The 18,402-nt window shown below is 34.9% G+C and overlaps 1 pseudogene; it reads left to right on the top strand.

The window, feature by feature from the left end:
• Window positions 1–95: 95 nt before the first annotated feature.
• Window positions 96–15,526, top strand: LOC129363588 (protein NLRC3-like; annotated as a pseudogene).
• Window positions 15,527–18,402: the final 2,876 nt, after the last annotated feature.

Raw genomic sequence — 18,402 nt, 5'->3', positions numbered from 1 at the left:
CTTGTAAAACATAAGACGATCAAAGATTAGAAAACAAGACTTCTACTTTCACTTTTAAAAGGCTTTGTCGAAACCCTTCGTAAACTTTGATGAGCAGCATGTAAAGTTTCTTCGTTTGCATTGGTTTTTGTTTTAAAATAAATCATACCTGACAGGGTCACTGTTGTGAAGAAATAACTTCATGGGGAACCAGTGCTCTGCCTGTAGGAGGGATAAGGAGAGGAGGAAAGGAACCCGTAAAACTGATAAAAGGAATGACGACTCTGACAAAGAGAAAAGTGGAGACACTTATTCAGCTGCACAGCCATCGCAGTTGGAGGACGAGAAAGATGAAAAGGAAACGCTGACGGGAGAGACTTTATTTAGTCAAGCAGAACAGATGTCTCTTGAAACAAGAGACTCTACTGAGGACTTTATCAGTTTGGCAAATGATACATCTCACGAAGTTCACAATCCAAGGTAAGCTTTATTGCATTTTTAAAAAAAATCCTGCTAAGGATTATTCAAGTTGCATTTTTGATTAGAAGGGTTTCCGAGTCCAGTTTTTGGGAGTTGCCTTTCTACCAACATTCCTTTGCCAACACATCTAAATCAGATGAGGTGCCCATTAATATGGCTGCTGCTGGTGAGGATTTATTGGATTAACAAATCCATTTAAAATCTGCAGGAAGGTACCTCTTGAGAACTGGATTTAGACACCCCTGACAAAGGGCGCGACTATACATCCAGCAATGTAACTGAAAAAATGCACGACATTATCGCTTGACAAAAATTAAACCAGGTGTTATACAAGATTCCCTAAAAAATCCCAAACAACAGTTATTTCTATTTGCTACTTTACTGGGCTGAAAGACTCTCACATGGATTTAATTCAGAGTTGGCTTTGTTCTTTGTCATTATTACTAGAACTACACTGTAACAAATTGCCCTGTATTTTTACAGTAAAATGCTGGCAGCAGGGTTGCTAGCATTATACCGTTAATATACAGTACCATTACTGTAATCAACTTTACAGTATATTACCGTCACAAAAGAAATCTTTTGATTACAGCACATTGCTGTTTTTAATCAGATTTACAGTAGACTACTGGCAGCAGTGTTGCCAGTATATTACTGTTTTTCTATGGTACCATTACTGTTGAATTCACATACAGCTTACTACTGTAAATTTCCAATATAAAATAGAAACATGAAAAGAAAACACTTAGAAAATGTAAGTTCCATCATGTCAAACATTTATTTTGAAAAAAAAAGAACCAACTCAAACATTGACTCATACACAGTCTTTAGTGGGCCACATAATAAAGACGAAGGTTTGAAACGACAACGTATGTGTGCCTTAAACCTAAACCTTTTCTACAAGAATGTTGAGGGTAAACTGTCCAAAGTAAGTCATATTCTGGAAAAACAGTAAGAAAATCACCATCTATTTTGTGAAATAAATTTCTTTACTGATGTAAAGAGTATTTGAATAAAGCATGAATTGTGGCCTTTTGATTAGTCTGAAATAAAATAAGTATGAAATAAATTATGAAAATAATGCATTGTACAACTCAGCACACTACTTTTTCAATACAAAATACTACTTTTTGTGGAAGTGAGGAACAATATGATGCAACATAAAACAAATGAAACATTTAACTTTCAATCTAAAGCATAGAAAAAAATTGCAAATTTTAGTTTGATAAAAATTTAAATGAAACATTTAGACTTGAATTTCCTTTAGGGCAAAATCAGAGCTCCAACTTCAAAATATAAAACAGTGAAACAATATTTGACAACACACTGCCAAGATAAGTTAAACATGGTGCCTGTACAGTCAAAATTACATCTAAAGAACAGAAAGTGGGAGCCTTAACAAAATTTATGCTCTTAATTAAAAGAGATGTCTTAAGATTATGCTGACCTTTAAACCAAAAAAATCTCTCAAGAACACTCCTGTTCAGGGATAAGTTGCCTTCATGCCTGTATAGTTTTTTGTTTGTTTTTGCGTGGAGGGGCAACAATATCTATAGCTTGGTTAGAAAGTTCTCACTATGAAATTCCACTCAAAGTTCATGAGGTTTTTCAGCAGAGTTGAAACACGGGGGATGGCAGTGACCGACTTCTTTTGAAAAGTTTTCCCTGTCCTCTTGGAGATGATCTTGCTACAGCTGGCCTTGGTCCGGGTTGAGATCAAGAAAGCGCCTGAAAATGCAGTAATTTCAGATTAGCATATGATGCTTAAGGAGTCAGGGTTTAATGTGTGCTAGATGAAGACAAACTTTTGAATGTTAAGAGTTAATAAAGAGACACCAGCATAACATTTAAACAGTTTTCTGCCAAGTCAACTCTGTGAAACTCCAAATTCCCAGTTGATATCCATTCACCAATTTCACTTTAGCAGCTAATCATAGCAATTCAAGTCAAATTACACAAAAGAAAGAAAAAGAGCTTCCAAACATGTCAATATTTGTAATCATCAAAAATAACTTTCCTTAGGATTGGCTCATAAAATGTAGGATTCAAATGGATAGTCCTTAAAGAAAGTTCTAGAGCAGGAGTGTCAAACTCCAGTCCTCGAGGGCCGGTATCCTGCAACGTTTAGATGTGCCTCTGCTGCACCACCTGAATACAATAATAGGTCATTAGCAAGACTCTGGAGAACTTATCTATACAAGGAGGAGGTAATGAAGCCATTTCATTCCAGTGTTTTGTACCTGTGGCACATTGAAAAACTGCAGGACACCTGGAGGACTGGAGTTTGACACCCCTGTTCTAGAGGTTGCTTCCACATGTCACAACATGTCTTCTTCAGAAATACAGTAGCGTTCTGTTTAAAGACAGCCTCCTTACCGTTGAATCTAAAATCATTCCCAAAATGCAATGCTACTCACAGTATACTACAGTATTTTATTAAAAACAGTAATAATTGCCCAGAATGCATTGTTTTTCACGGTGCAGTACCGTTTTCAATAGAAACAGTGTGATACTGTTCAGTTTTGGCTGTTTTTTTACAGCAATTTGTTACAGTGTACTGAACTAGTTTGATAGGGAAATTTATATAAAAATATTATGTTTCTATCTCCTATTTTTATGAATTTTAGGGAGCTACCTGCACTCATTTGTTCCACTTACAGCACTGCAATAAATCCAGCTTAAAGCATATCTAATGTCTATACAGTGATGTTGCTCTTGTCTTTTTTCAGCTCATCCATGCTTGTATCAGATGAAGAGAAAGGTAAATAGATAAGATGAAAAGTCTAAATACAGTCTCCTAATGCAGAATTACATAAGTATAATTGAATTGTTGCTGTGTTGTCCAATAACTTTTTTTTCTTTTAATTAAAACAAGCAACTTGGGTGGACTGTAACATGCCTGAGCTCATTCAGAGTGTAGATCCAGTGATGTCCATAGCTGACCAGATTTTGAGGTTGAAGATAATCCACGATGAGACATATGGCCAAATCGAAGCCTCCCCTGTGAAGCAAGACCAAATGAGAAAACTCTTCAGAGCACTTAAATCTCCAAAGGCAAAAGCAGCTTTCTACGATATCCTTCGAAAAGTTCAACCTGAGACTTTTGAAAGTATGTTTACTTCATGTCTGTTTTTTTTTTATTTTTTATAGTTATTATGTTAGTCAAAGATAGCTATTACACTGTCACATGTATGACTTCTTTGACATTTTATTTTTCAAAACCATATAAAATACCATTTCTGGTTTACGCAGTGATTCCAAAAGGAGCATATGTAAGTAAATCCATTCCGAACTAAGTCAGTCTTCCTCATAATAAAATTTTATGTCCCACGCTGGGCATGGACATGGTTCCCAGGTCTGTTTCCCTATGTTTGTTCCCAAAGTTTGGACAGACCTGGCTAAGTGAGCATTGAAATATGCTGCCCTCAGTGATTGGAATCATTTTCCTCAAGACTATAAATTGACACAGCAGGTGACATTAAAAGCACTGCTGAAGGACCGTGAAGGAGTGCCATTGTTTTTGACAGTCTTGTTTTTATTATTTTATGCTTTAAAACTAAACTAATGTACTTCTATGAATATAAATGGTGATATTCTTTACTATATGTTTTATCTGGTCAAATGAAGGTTATTTCTACCATGAGAAATCTGTGCCGTGCATATCGCAACTAATCACTTGTTATGCTATAATGTTGCTTTGCTGGCACAATTAATTGACAAACCTGGGAATGTACAGTTCAACCCAATTATTTTTTAATTATGTTAAAAATTTGACCACATGTGGGCATTTTTTAAATGTGCAAACAACATGAACTTTCACCCTAAGATTATCACACAATAGAATAGAATGTGCAGTGTATCATAAGGGCATAATTCTAGCAATTTTAGCATAAATACTGTGCAGCTTTTAGTGTACTTTGCTCAAAAGGGGCTTACACACGTGCAACATTTTTTTTTAATTTTTAAATTTTTTTTAAAATTTCACACGAGTAAATAACATGCTTAAAATAAAATACGATGTAAAAATAAAACTGACACATTTTTCACTGTTTTTCCCACAGTTAAAGATATCATTAAAGACGTATGTAAAAAAAAAAAGAAATGAGTTAAAAAGATATCATGGGAGTTGGAAAAACTGAAAAAAGAATAAGGAAGTAAGGAAAATTAAGGAAGGAAAATTCAATTGTTCAAGGAGAAAATGAGCATGTCAACAAGCAACATGAGATTTGGGAGATTGAAGACAAGTTTAGAACTCAAGCAACAGAAGGAATTAAGATAGACTGCAACAATATCTTTCAAAGCACACCAGAAATGAGAGCTATTAGAACAGTGATGACCAAGGGAATTGCTGGAATCGGTAAAACTGTGTCTGTAAAAAAATTCATTCTTGACTGGGCAGATGGAAAAGCGAATCCAGACCTGGACTTCATCTTCATGATTCCATTCAGGGAGCTTAATTTGGTCATAGACGATGAGTTCAGCCTTGAGACTCTTGTTAAAGAATTCCATCCTGAACTCAAGAACACTGCAGTCAATGAAATATTTACCAATTACAAAGTTTTGTTCATTTTTGATGGACTTGATGAAAGTCAGCTTGAACTGAACTTTCAAACAACTAAAAGATTGACAGACCCAACAAAGGAATCATCTGTAGACATCCTGGTGACCAATCTCATCAGGGAACATCTTCTGCCATCTGCACTTGTCTGGATAACTTCAAGACCAGGAGCTGTTCAGCGCATACCCAAAGAAAAAGTCTATCAATGGACAGAAGTCAAAGGCTTTGATGATCCACAGAAAATACTGTACTTCAGGAAGAGAGTTCAGAACAAAATGATCGCTGAAAAGATAATTGATCATATTAAGATGTCACACAGCTTATTTATCATGTGTCACATACCCATCTTCTGTTGGATTGCCTCAAAGGTTCTTGAGTACTTGCTTTTAAAAATGGAAAACAGTCCAGAGAAAATCACTAAGATACCCACAACTCTTGTTGAAATGTACACACACTTCTTTTGCATTCAGATAAGAATCGCTGCTGAGAAATACGACAAGGAAAACGAGCTAGATCTCACCGAAATCTTCAGATTGAATGAGGATTTCATCTTTAAACTGGGCATAATGGCATTTGAAAAACTGAACAAAGGGGAAATTATATTCAGCAGTGAGGATCTAAAAAGCTATGGCATTGACACAAAGAAAGCTGGAGTCGACTGTGGGTTGTGTACCACAATATTCAAAGAAGAGAGCGTCTTTCACTCAAAGAAGCTTTACTGCTTTGTGCATTTGACAATTCAGGAGTACTTTGCTGCTCTCTTTGTCTACAGGAGTTTTGCAAGTAAAACAATCGATTCTCAAAGCCTCAGAGATTTTCTACTGATAGGATCTGAGGAAGAGCTGAAGACAATCTTGGATGTCCACCCAGTTGATCTGCCTTTGGATGATTTCTTGGAAATTGCAATAGCTAATTCAACTTCGAGAAAGACAGGAGAACTGGACATGTTTCTTAGGTTCCTCATTGGCTTGTCCTTAGAGTCGACACAAAATCAGCTTCAAGGGCTCATTCAGCAAACAGAGGTCCACGCTGAAGTTGTTGAGAGTATCAGGACAAGCATAACAGATATTGATCTTATGGACTGCTCTCCAGACAGATGTTTGAACCTTGTTCACTGTTTGACTGAACTGAAAGATGATTCTCTCTATGACAGCGTGAGACAGTTTCTCAATCCAAATCAGTATCCAGAAACACAGCTCACCCCTGTTCAGTGTTCAGCTTTGGCTGACTTAATGCTAATGTCAGCTACACCTATTGAGGAATTTGACCTGACGAAATACACAACAAAAGAAAAGGGTATTTTCAGGATTGTCCCAGCTGTGAGGAACTGTAGAAAGGCCAGGTGAGGTTTAGTTTTTGGTTAGTGATACTTTTACTTGATTAGGGTCAAATATAAATTGTTTGAAAATTTCTTTAAAAGCAACTTTCCAATGAAAGTATGTGTGGGAGTATTTGAACTGCTTTGAAATATCGTGAGTCTCTCAGAGGTCAGAATCATTCACATTGGTCAAGATTATGAGCAAAAATAGAAATTTTGACTTTTGTTTCACGCACTCACCTGGTAAAAACTAAAAAGTGTGCATATGTAAACTTCAGAGCAAACTTATTAAATGATAGAACAAAATGTGTTTCAGCCAGTAATAACTTACTTAGCTCAATAACATTGTTAATAAAAACATTTGATTTAAATTTGTCACCACAAAACTTAACTTAATAAACATTGTACCTGTGCGAGTTGGTATAATAAACCAAAACTGGTTAATATAGCAATATATCATGGACTTTGTTATATATTGATACAAAAGATACATATTTAACAAATTATAGTTGTTATCTATAGATTTTAACGCAGTGTCCTGAAACTCCAGTCGTCAATGGCCGATGTCCTGCAACCTTTAGATGTCTTTATGTGTCAGCACTTTTGGCTCAAATATTAACTCATTAGCAGATCTCTGTAGAGCTAAACTGCATGCTAACTAGGCATTTTCACCATTTAATTCAAGTTTTTAGGACAGGGGACGAGTCTAAAAGTTGCAGGAATCAAGAACTGCAGTTAGAGACTGCTGTTTTTAAGGTAAATAATAAAAAAAAAAAATACAATTTTAATTTACTTTCTTGGGTAGTCATGGAGCCACATGCTAGTTTTCTCATGGAAACCAACAAAGAGTATCAGAAACAAATGTTTACTCAACGTTTGAAGTCATAACAGGGTACCAAAGTCCAACTTGTACCAGATGAGCAGATTCTTTGAGGTTATGATAAAATATAACCACTTCATAGAACCACATCTTTCATTTTAAGTGGCATATTACTTCTTTGTCTGTAAAACATAATTCCACTTTAAAAGTTTGTCTCATTTTTGCAGAATATCAGGTGCAGATCTTAATTCCTGGATTTGTGAAACTATTTCTTCGGCTCTGTGGAGTCCACGCTCTCCACTAACTGAACTACATCTGGTACATAACGCTTTTTATGATAAAGGTACTGATGTACTGATTGAAGGACTGAAAAACTCTCCATGTGAACTGGAGGCTCTCAGGTCAGTGAAAGTTATATTTTTATTACTGTTTTTCTTTTTAATTGTTTTGTCTTTTTTCTGTGTTCTTATGCAGCATGACATATCAAAACAAATGACGAACAGTCTTCAAGGTTTCAGGCTTTTATCATCCAATTTTTGTGTAGAAGGCGCCTGTTAAATAATGAATTGTTCAAATTGGCCCAAACATATTGTGTTTATTCAACAGATTTGTGTCAGTTTTGCTCAATGTGTTGTGCAGTCTTTCAGGAGGCGGACTCTCACCATCAGTGGCAGAAAAGTTGGCCTCAGCTGTAAAATCAATAATCTCCAACATAAGAGAACTGGAACTGAGTGAGAACTTGCTGGACCAATCATTACTGCCGGTGATCTCTGAGGCACTTCAGTGCCAAAAATTGGAGAAGCTCAGGTTAGTGTTAAAAATTTGTTTTACTGGGAGTAGTTCCCTTTGAATTTCTCCATTATGGTAAAAAATCAGATTAATCCTTTGCAGACTGATGTTTTCAAAGCTGTGTTATTGCAAGTATTGTTCATGCTGCAACTAAACTTGACCTTTTACTAAAACACACAATTTAACTTATTTTTTCAGTTATAGAAATTAACCCATCATGTTGGTATCAACTGACTGTACATTAAATCATCACTTGTTTTCCATTTCAAACTAAGGCTGAACAGAAACCGTGGGATTCAACAAATCTGCGGTGAAATAGGGAAGGCATTCACAACCAACTCGACAAATCTGAGAGAACTAGAACTGAATTTTGTCAATTTTGGCGACTCAGAACTTGAGATCCTATCATCGTCATTGATGAGCACAAGCTGTGCACTGGAGACCCTGAGGTAATATCAAAAATAAACTGCATACTTTTCTTTACTCTTGCACACAGGTGTACTGCTGTTTCACAGAAATATAAAGAACATGAATCTAAAATTCCCAAAGCTTTAAATTTATTTTAAAAACTTCGTCCATTCTTTAATTCCTCTATTGACTTTTAACATCCATGTTTTTATATTTTATGTCTTGTAATGTTTGTTATCCTTATATCTTCAGTTCAAGTGCATTTTGTAACTATGGTAAAAGCACAGAGTACAAATTTTTTAAAGGAAATTCTGATTTATTGATGAATGATTTAGAAATACTCTAATGCAAAAACAAGCAACTTTTTAAATTATTGTTTAGAAAAAAGCAGATGAATGGCAGATACTTTGTCTTTTACAGTTAGTCTGATTTTGAACTTAGTTAAATCAATTTTCCACTGTGTACCTGCTGGTGTTTTGACAGTAGTAGTAACTCTTAATCATGAGTCTACAAGTGGGCTTTTATGTGCTCATAAATAAGAAAAAATGACTTCTTGACTATGAATAGTTCTAGACCACACGAATGGTCCTCCAACTAGTTATTGTCTGACTAACATGGGAAAGGCTTCCTGGCTTGTGGTGCTGGTGAAAGGGAAACTGAAAAGATTGTTGTGTTACTGCAAGTAAACCGTGACCCACCCAGCCATCCAGCTCTCCCTCTCTCTGACTTAATCACTGGAGCAACTGTCTAAGCATAGATAGTCAGACATCTATCTTCTGCCTCCCTCTTCAAGCTCACCAAGTGTGTTAGATGTTATATTACAAGCTGAAAGAAAGACTCTCCAACTCTGGGATCTACTGAAAAAGTGTATTTCTTATAACATACAATCTTAATTTAAACATTATTGATGTTTGCAATGTAATAAATTAAAGGTAGAGTAAGTTAATTGGAAATCATTGCATTGTTTCTCCTTTTCAATGTTTTTAATGACAACTCAGTTTGATGAGGTTTATCTGTCATCCAGACTCAGTCACAACAAGTTGACTGTGAAAGGTTGTGAGATCCTGGCTTTGGCACTCAGTTCCAGACCTGCACCTTTGAGAGAGCTGGACCTGAGCTACAATGACCTGCATGATTCTGGAGTAGAGAAACTCTGTATTGCACTGACAAATTCACACTGTGGTTTAGAGACATTAAGGTTAGTCTACAAAATGCAGTTTCTCAATTCTATCATTTTAAAACACAAAGGACGATAGAGATGGTCGGCCTGAGATTATGTCTTCTGAAATGCCAGCTGGTTGATTTCTACAGGCTGTCTTTCTGTAAAGTGACAGAAGATGGATGTTCCTTCCTGGCAAAGGCTCTGATGTCCAGCTACTGCAAGCTCAGGGAGTTGGACCTAAGCTTTAATCACCTGACAGATCAAGGAATCAAAGCCCTGACTGAGAAGCAGAAAGATTCACACTGCAGTCTAGAAAATCTTAAGTAAGAATTCACTCAAATCTGTACTTATTATTCTAGCATTAAGATGCAAGATCGACTTTAGCTTTTTTGGTACATGCATCTTTTTATGTGGTAATTGTAATTTGTTTTTTACTGTATCTCCTGCCATCAGTGTGGACCATAATGAAGAATGCTGGGTTAACCATAAACTACTGCGAAGGTGTAAGTATACAGCTTCTTATTATAGGCAATTGTTTATCTTACATTTTAAAACATTATAAGCAACAGATGTTATGTTACCAAAAGCTTTGAAAGTTTATCTACTTATCAGTGTGTTAACACATGCCTGAACTCCTTAGATTACAAAAATGGCTTCTGTTTTGCTCAGTCTAAGTGACCCATATTATCGGAAATACTGTTGCTCTTGTATCATTTCAAAACAATCTTCCTGTTCTGCTCTGACACTAAAAAGGCATTTTCATAAAAATAACTGCTGCTCTGTGGATGATTTCTCTTTCTCAGCCCATTGTCTGTAAATCCAATTGATGGTTGGTGTGAAAACCTAGTTGGTTCTTTTGAAATACTCTTACCAGCCTCATCTTAACATGAGCATCAGTCAAGACATTTACACATGTAAATCCTTTAGTTGCTGCATTACGACATAATTATTTGACTCCAAATATTTATTTTTAATTAAATTGAGTTAAGTAATTGTGTAGTTTTCTAGGTCACCAGGCTCGGGCACCGTTTTTTTGGAGGTCGTAAGCTAAATACTTTGACAATTTTCAGATATGTTCTACGGCACTTGAAAGTGTCTGCATTCGTTTGACAGTCTGAAAGCAATCCATCTTGGAAACATGAGAAAACCACCTTTTAACATGGCAACAAAACCAGTCTCAGTGAAAAAATCCCAGCAAAAACAGTTGTGACTGCAGACATGGGCTTAAATCTCGGGGTGAAAATTGGGATCTTAGAAAAGTCTAGAATTGACTGACAAAAATCTGATCAGAGTGGGGACAAAATTGTACTAAACAATCAAAACTTTCTAGTGTACACACACATTCAATAAATGACACTCTGCATTATAAATAGTTTCAATCATTTTCAGTCAATATCCATATTCAATAAATATGCACCATGTAAATTAGCTGACATGAAATGTAAGAAACCTAACCTAATGGTTTTTTCAATCTGAGATAGAAAAAACAAAGTTATGCCTTTATTTCTCACCGTCTTCAAAGTAGATTTTAAAACCACAAAAAAGAAATTTGAATATCTTTCTATATAAACCCTGATGCTTTAAGTGTTACGTTTAAGTTATGATATTCCCCAGATATTTATTTCTATCTATTTTGTTGTTTCCATAATATGACAAAACTAAAAAAAAGGTTTAAAAATAATCCAACTTAACAAGTTATAATTTAAATAGCCCAGGACTTTTATTGGGAGCCATTTCAATAAATCAGTGTTTATAAAGAATTTTATTATGAGGAGTTACTCTTTAGATATTTAGAACCATACATTTTTGTAAAGGTGCAGCAGAGATTAGATCAGTCAGATTGAACAAAACTCATATCTAGGCAACATTAGAATTTAAGTTTTACTTCTCAATAGTTTGCTTTCTGAGAAAAAAAACATGTTTGATCTGTATTACTAGTCATTTATGGCCCTGCAGCTTGAATTTTGCTTAAAAACTTTTTAAACCACATTTTACGTTACATTTCACTGTAACTTTGCCGACCCCACACAAAATTGCTCAATAAATTTGCCTGTTTAGGATCCTCCCCAATAATGAGGTGGGATTTACTCCATTGACTGCAGACGGCTAATAACAGCTTTCTGGAATTATATGAACATTTTCTTTCAGTTGAAATATTTACTCGTTGGTATCCTGCTCATTAAAAGTTGTGGTTTCATGGATTTAGAAAATATCTGGACGATAAATAATATGTTTTTGCACAAATGCCTGAAATGCCCAGTTTATACATCATCACAGACATCCACTAAAGAGTTTTGCAAGTGTGTTTAACCATATTAATGAGTTTTTCTACATGTTAAAATCTCAGTGCGCTGATGCATGTACATGTAAGGCAGACAACGGGGATTGGATTACTTTGACAAATTTTAGTTCTGCGTGTAAATGAACATTGCTAGGATAGACCATTTGTCAGGATGATATTACCAGATTTTAAATGTGATGTTCATGGATTAATAATGTATCTAATGCTCTTTATAGATGCCTGCGATCTAACGCTGGATGAAAACACTGCAGGGAGAAGAATATCTTTGACCCAAGACAATAAACAAGCATGTTTTCTTTATGAGAAGCAACATTATCCTGATCATCCAGACAGATTTGATTGTCCACAGGTTCTTTGTAAAGAGGGTCTGACAGAGCGCCATTACTGGGAGGTTGAGTTTGACCATTTATCAGATGGTGAGGTGGGAGTGGCATACAAAAGTATCGCCCGGAGTGGAGACTCTAGTAGTGAGTTTTCTTTAGGAAGGAATGAGAAATCTTGGTGCTGGTCCACAAAAGGAACTTTTTGGCACAATAGTCCCACTGAATGGGGTTTGACTGAGTTTAAAACACGGAACCTTGGAGTGTATTTGGACTGGCCAGCAGGTATTTTGTCCTTCTTTGAAGTGTCTCCAGATGAATTGACTCACCTGCACACAGTATGCACAACTTTTGCTGAACCACTCTATCCGGGTTTTGGTATTGATTATGGATGGATGTACATAAAAGAAATCGAAATGGAGTAAAGAATAAACATTTGACTAAATAAGGTTACTGTGAGGTATAGACAATGCATGAAACAATGCAGCAAAAGAATGCTTTTATTCAGTTTTGACAACTGCTAGATCACCTTGAATGATTGGTGAGCGTATGAATGTCAGAGATAAACACTCTTCTTGACTCTGACTGATTGCTTTGGTTTGGGAGTAGTGTATTTTTCTAAATGCTATTAGGGGCACAGGAAAGAGGCAGTGGGACTTGTTTTTTTCACAGATTTGTTCTCATATTCTACTTTCAGGATATAATGAGATTTTTAAACAATATGAAAATAATATATCTTCAAAAAAGTTTTATACTGCTGCATTAAGAATTGACAAGTTTGGTAAATTTACTAAACATATCTTGCTTGTTGACCTAGAATATTCAGAAAGCCAAACTCCTCTGACTTGAAGACAATGAATGCATTGGGTTCCAAGAGCAGATGACTTTGCACATAATAGTGATACATGTGACATTTGTTTAGTACTTTTCACTGTTTTTGAATAGAAAGAATGTAAGACATTCTGCATTATTAAAAGGCATTTTATTCCTATCATAACAATGATGTCAATGTTGCATAAATAAGCAGCTCATACTTAGAAGATGAAGTAATATTAAACCTAAAAGGCTTAAAAATCTAAACGCAACTGTAACAATTTGTTCTTCTCACCTGATTCAGTATCACGTGTGAGAGACAGTCTGTACTGCCATCTAGTGGTTAGACTGGACAAGCCAAAACAACAGAATGAGCTGTTGTTGATTGATCATATCACACTGGTTTTTACCTGGACGTACATAAGTAAAATAATTTTCTTGATATTTTAGATGTGTAATCAAAACATTTCAGCACAATGTGTGGAGACAGGGTTTGAGTGAGATCTTTTCATAAACTGGTAATATTGAATATTAGTGATACTGAAGAGGCTAATCATTACAAATATCTTCTTTAATATTTTCTCTACTGACTTTTTGTCCTCTAACAAGTTAGAATCGGTTTCAGCAACAGTAATACATTTGCATCCGTTGCATTCATGCAACCTGACAGCTTTAGAATAAACTCAAACTTAATGTGACGTTTACTGGCTCTTTGGTCGTCCCAGTGCAAACAGGAGTTTGCAGAGTTGGCCTGAAACTAAACTCTGCAACTTAATTTTAAACATTTATTAAATGTGCAAAATGCAACAGAGATGCACACCAAAATATAGATTCACATACTTACTTATGTTTTGGTATTAAAAATCTCTATGCTTATGGATGAAGAGGATCAGATGACTAAAAGAACAATGCAGCAAACATCAAGTCCCTGATCAGCTGAGCGGGAAGAAGCAAAAGATGGGTTTTATGATGTTTTTTTTTTTTTTTTTAACAGCATAACTATGATTCTTTATGAAAGTTTTTTCTGAATTCTTCAACATATGTGCTTGCCTTTTAAAGTTTTCTTCCAAGCCCAAAACTCCCTTTAAAAAGTAAGAAAATGTGAATAAATAGTAACCAGGGAACACCCAGTGGCTCAATGTGTTTTAATATCCATGCAGATCAAGATTCCTTGTTGATGTTTTCTCTGCTTTTTCTTTTTCTGCTCCCTGCCTTGTAATGATCCATAGTCTCAGATCAGCTACAATTTTATATTCTGCATATGAGGACTAAAGTAGGCTGGCACCCACTTTCAGATGGCTTTCTTGTCCTGATATACTACTGACTTGTGAAGTACTGAGATCTCTAAAATTTACTGTGATGTCTGATTCAGATCAAATTAATGTTTATATATGTATGTTTGTCTAATTTTTGTGTAAATTAAGTTTTTTTTTTTTTTGTTACGTAACTTTGGTGTGTACAGTTTAATTTAACAATAATAAGACACCAATACACAACTCTGTGCTATAAAGTCCATGGGATATGTTTACTGTGTACAACAAAGGCTCTTTATCCTAACAAGAATTAAGGAGTCCAGCATTTCTTCGGACTTAATCGATTTGTCGATTAAACCGAACAGACAAAAAAACAAAAAGTAACAATTGTTACTTTATGACCTCTGAAACAAAGCTTTTTCTCTAAAGCAATTATCATAAAAACACAGATTAATTTGAAGTTAAATCTCAATATGAATGTTTGCTACCTTTGACAAAAAAGTTTAAATCTATGTGTAGCAGTTTTGCTAATGAGGCAGTTTATAATAATTCAGCCAAAGTAATGAAACAATGAACTGCAGTCTAATTTTCATTGTTGATATGTTTCTCTCTATTGAGCAATGTCAATAAAAGGTTTACATGTCTTTTGCTTTAAGTATTTACTTACTGGAGGGTTATTTGTGCTGCAAAGCTAGCAGCTAGCAGCTTGCTCGTCACTTCAACGGCTCTACCGTTACTGTACCGTTCAGCGCTGCTGTTGCACTTTGGACTGAACCATTGTTCTAATAATGGTAGGGGGAGACCTAAAAATGTATTCTTATTTTATTCTGGAGATAAATGGCAGATTTGTTTCGGGTTTTGTTTCTTCCCCCCCCCCCTTTAATATTGATATTATTTAAATGCAAATGTTTCTTGAATTATTTTTATTTTGGGGTGAGGGGTACAATTTCTGATTTTTCCAAAAATGGGGGTCTGGACTCTGGAACCCTCCCCCAGGATTTACGCCTTGTTCAGTCATTTCTGTAAGTTATTTTACCCTTTAAAAACACACACAAAAAAACCCCAACTAAATCTGTCAAACATATAAACTTGTTTTAGTTGAGAGTAATTTTGTCTTGACATTTGATCTTTTTTTTGTACATATGATTGTAACTTGAGGTCCAAAAATCTTGCATCTCAATTATTTATGAAGTTTAGAAGTTGTGGCATATGTTATGAAATACTGTACAAGTGGTATGAGATCTCAACCCACATTTGAAAATCTTCTGTGTTCACTTAAAGTCAAACTGACCTTCACAGTTGAGAAAGGAAAAAATAAATGAAATTGGTGAAAATTGAAAAAGGTTTAATATGGATCTGACTTTTTCTTTTGCTCTGAGTCATGAACTTTAGTTTGTGGTCATTTAGTCGCTAACATATTTATATTTTCGCACCTTGACATTTTATCCCATCAATGACAGAAATGGCAAAATGAAGGACCAAATTTCTGTCATACCTTGTGCTCTTTTAAAAATACAATTAATTTGATGATTTTAAAACAGCTTGACAGGCATTTAGCAGGTTCATAAAGAAATACCTTTATAGGTCACTCTTTTCAGGTTAAACACAGCAATGAGTTAACGTTTTGTTTTCATAATGCACCATACAAGAAGGAGAAGAAGTCTTTATTCAATCATTTATATTTGGCTTCCAAACAATGAAAATTACTAGTGATCTTTCAAAGATACCACAGTCAATAGTTTTACAGATTTTCTTAAGGTTTCCTTCTCTGGTCTCTGGCTGGTATAAGAAGCCTCACAAATTCTTTATTAGAAACAGCCTTAAAGTTAAAGTATAAAGTCAAACACAATGAAATGGTATGATTTCTTTGACTATATTCATCATGACCAAAAAGGTGTACCTCAAAACTGAGCCAATTAATTTATTTTCTAACATTTCAAAATCCTATCAAATAATGACTGAATTATTATTAATATTATTATTATTATTATTATTATTATTATTATTATTATTATTATTATTATTATTATTATTATTATTATTATTATTATTATTATTGGTTATAAAGCTGCAGATAAAGCATCTCCAAAATTTACAGCTCACTATGCAGTTTGGTTTTATACTCTTGCTATTCTAGTCAGGCAGCAAACTGTGTTAGGCTACAAAATACCCAGCAGAACATTTTGGATATCCAAAATGTACTCTTAAAGGGACACAAAGTTTTTTGTTTGTCAACATTACACAGACTGCATTCATGAAAAAAGGTGTGATACAGAAACCTACTACTATCAAAACATTCAGAGAATCTCACTTGTTCTGAACTGTAATCCATTCATCTACCGCTAGAGGGCAATGTTTTAAAGGATATGACGTTCCAGCACCCTAAAAATCTGCTCGTGGTGTGGCAGGCTGTAATCAATGACGTATTTGCTGAATACACGCAATAATTTTACAGAATAAAGTATGCACTAAAGATAAACTCATTACTAATTAAAATCTGAGGTAAAGACATGTTCATATGCTCCTGTTTGATTTGTGTGATGAAGTGCATTTATCTGTACTTTATATTTAACATTAGAAGAAGACAGGAAGCACTCACTCACACGCTCGCACACACGGCATAAAATATATGGAGCTAAAACCTTTTAAAAATGACAAGACCAAATCCTTCACGCATGAGTCCCCCCTATTTTTGCATATCATTTATTCATATTCTCATCTTGCTTCTCACCATATGTTTTAAAGGTGAAGGTGTTTCAGGGGATTAAAAAGTTAGGGACATGACAATAATAACCAAAGTTCTCTTGAGACCCGGTAAACTTTCAGATTGTTCAGTAATACTAGTGTATAGTATTTGATAATAATATACACACACACACATATATATATTAACAATTAATTCTCCTCATGATTAGCATCAAATAAAGTAATGTAATAATGTGTAGGTGGTCAAATTGCAACTTGCATCATGCTTTAGAGTCACATTGTCAGTCATGGAATGCTATGAATCCTAATTCATTATTATTATTATTATTAAAGTGGGATAAGTGTTTAAATGTTCAAAGCACACAAAGAAAATCATGCTGAGAGCTGAAATCGACCATTTCCCCCCAAAAGACTGCAGAAGATCCACATCTTAAAAAGACCATATAATACTTGAATAACTGCCAAAGAAATATATGTTGCGGCAAAATGAAGTTTTATTTGTAGTCTATGCACCTGTTAGATTGTCTTGTTAGATTAGGCCATGTTCACACTACACTGGATGTTTTCTGAACTCCTGTCAGCAGGCATAGCTGAGTTGTTCATACCAAAAATGTAAGTGTTTATAACAAACACTTTCAGTCTGTGAAGTGTTACAAGAGAATGCATCTCATTTGGGAGTACAGCAAATTACAGTTGTAAGCCACTTTGCTCATGCACTCAATTGCAGTGAAGCAGTTTTTAGGTTTGTTTTGCTTTGTCAACTCTTCTTTCCCCTTAAACTTTGACAATGACAATGACAGAAACGCAGAATAGGTGTTTTTCTATTTTTTTTGTTAATCTTATCGAGCCTAATTTCCTTTAACCATGCTCTGAACATTCTCTCTGTATTTTTAATGCAGTGAAATCAATATTATTGCTACCTGCTGACAGAAGACATGTATTACAGCATTTTGATTTGAACTCAACAGTGTAGATAATTTTTTTTAATTGTATAAACATCTGTATCAAAACAGTCTTGTTGGGAAATTTTCTTAACTTAGACAAGAAAATACCAATTAAAGATCTAATCTGTTGTTTGCTTCTAGTTCAATGTAAAACTCGAAGTGAATCAGCATAAACCCTGCTTGTTGAACACATATATATCTTAAGCTATTTTGTTCCCTCAGCTTTTTGAAATACAGTGCAGTTAAATTCTGTCTTTTCAGATGGAGGTTGTAAATACAAGTTATTTAAATCTGTTTTAAATCTTAATTGCTGCAGGGACTGGAATATGCATATTCACAGGACTTCTTCTCACCCAGTTTATCAATTTTTTACACTGATGAAACTAAAGAATTGTTCTTTTCGCTCCTAAAATCCGGATTGAATCAGTGGTAAGGTGGAAAGATCACAGTGAAAGGTGATCTTTCTTAAGAATGTTAATGCAGCAGTCTTGTTTGACAAGATTAAACATCAATATTTCAAATAGGAAGCTTTCAAAAGTAAATGCTGAAG

The sequence above is a fragment of the Poeciliopsis prolifica genome, unplaced genomic scaffold (genome assembly GCF_027474105.1).
Source record: "Poeciliopsis prolifica strain line A6 unplaced genomic scaffold, Auburn_PproV2 SCAFFOLD010, whole genome shotgun sequence".
In the NCBI taxonomy this organism is placed as follows: Eukaryota; Metazoa; Chordata; class Actinopteri; order Cyprinodontiformes; family Poeciliidae; genus Poeciliopsis; species Poeciliopsis prolifica.
Note: the sequence above shows the minus strand (reverse complement) of the source record. Positions and strands in the feature narration are given on the sequence as shown.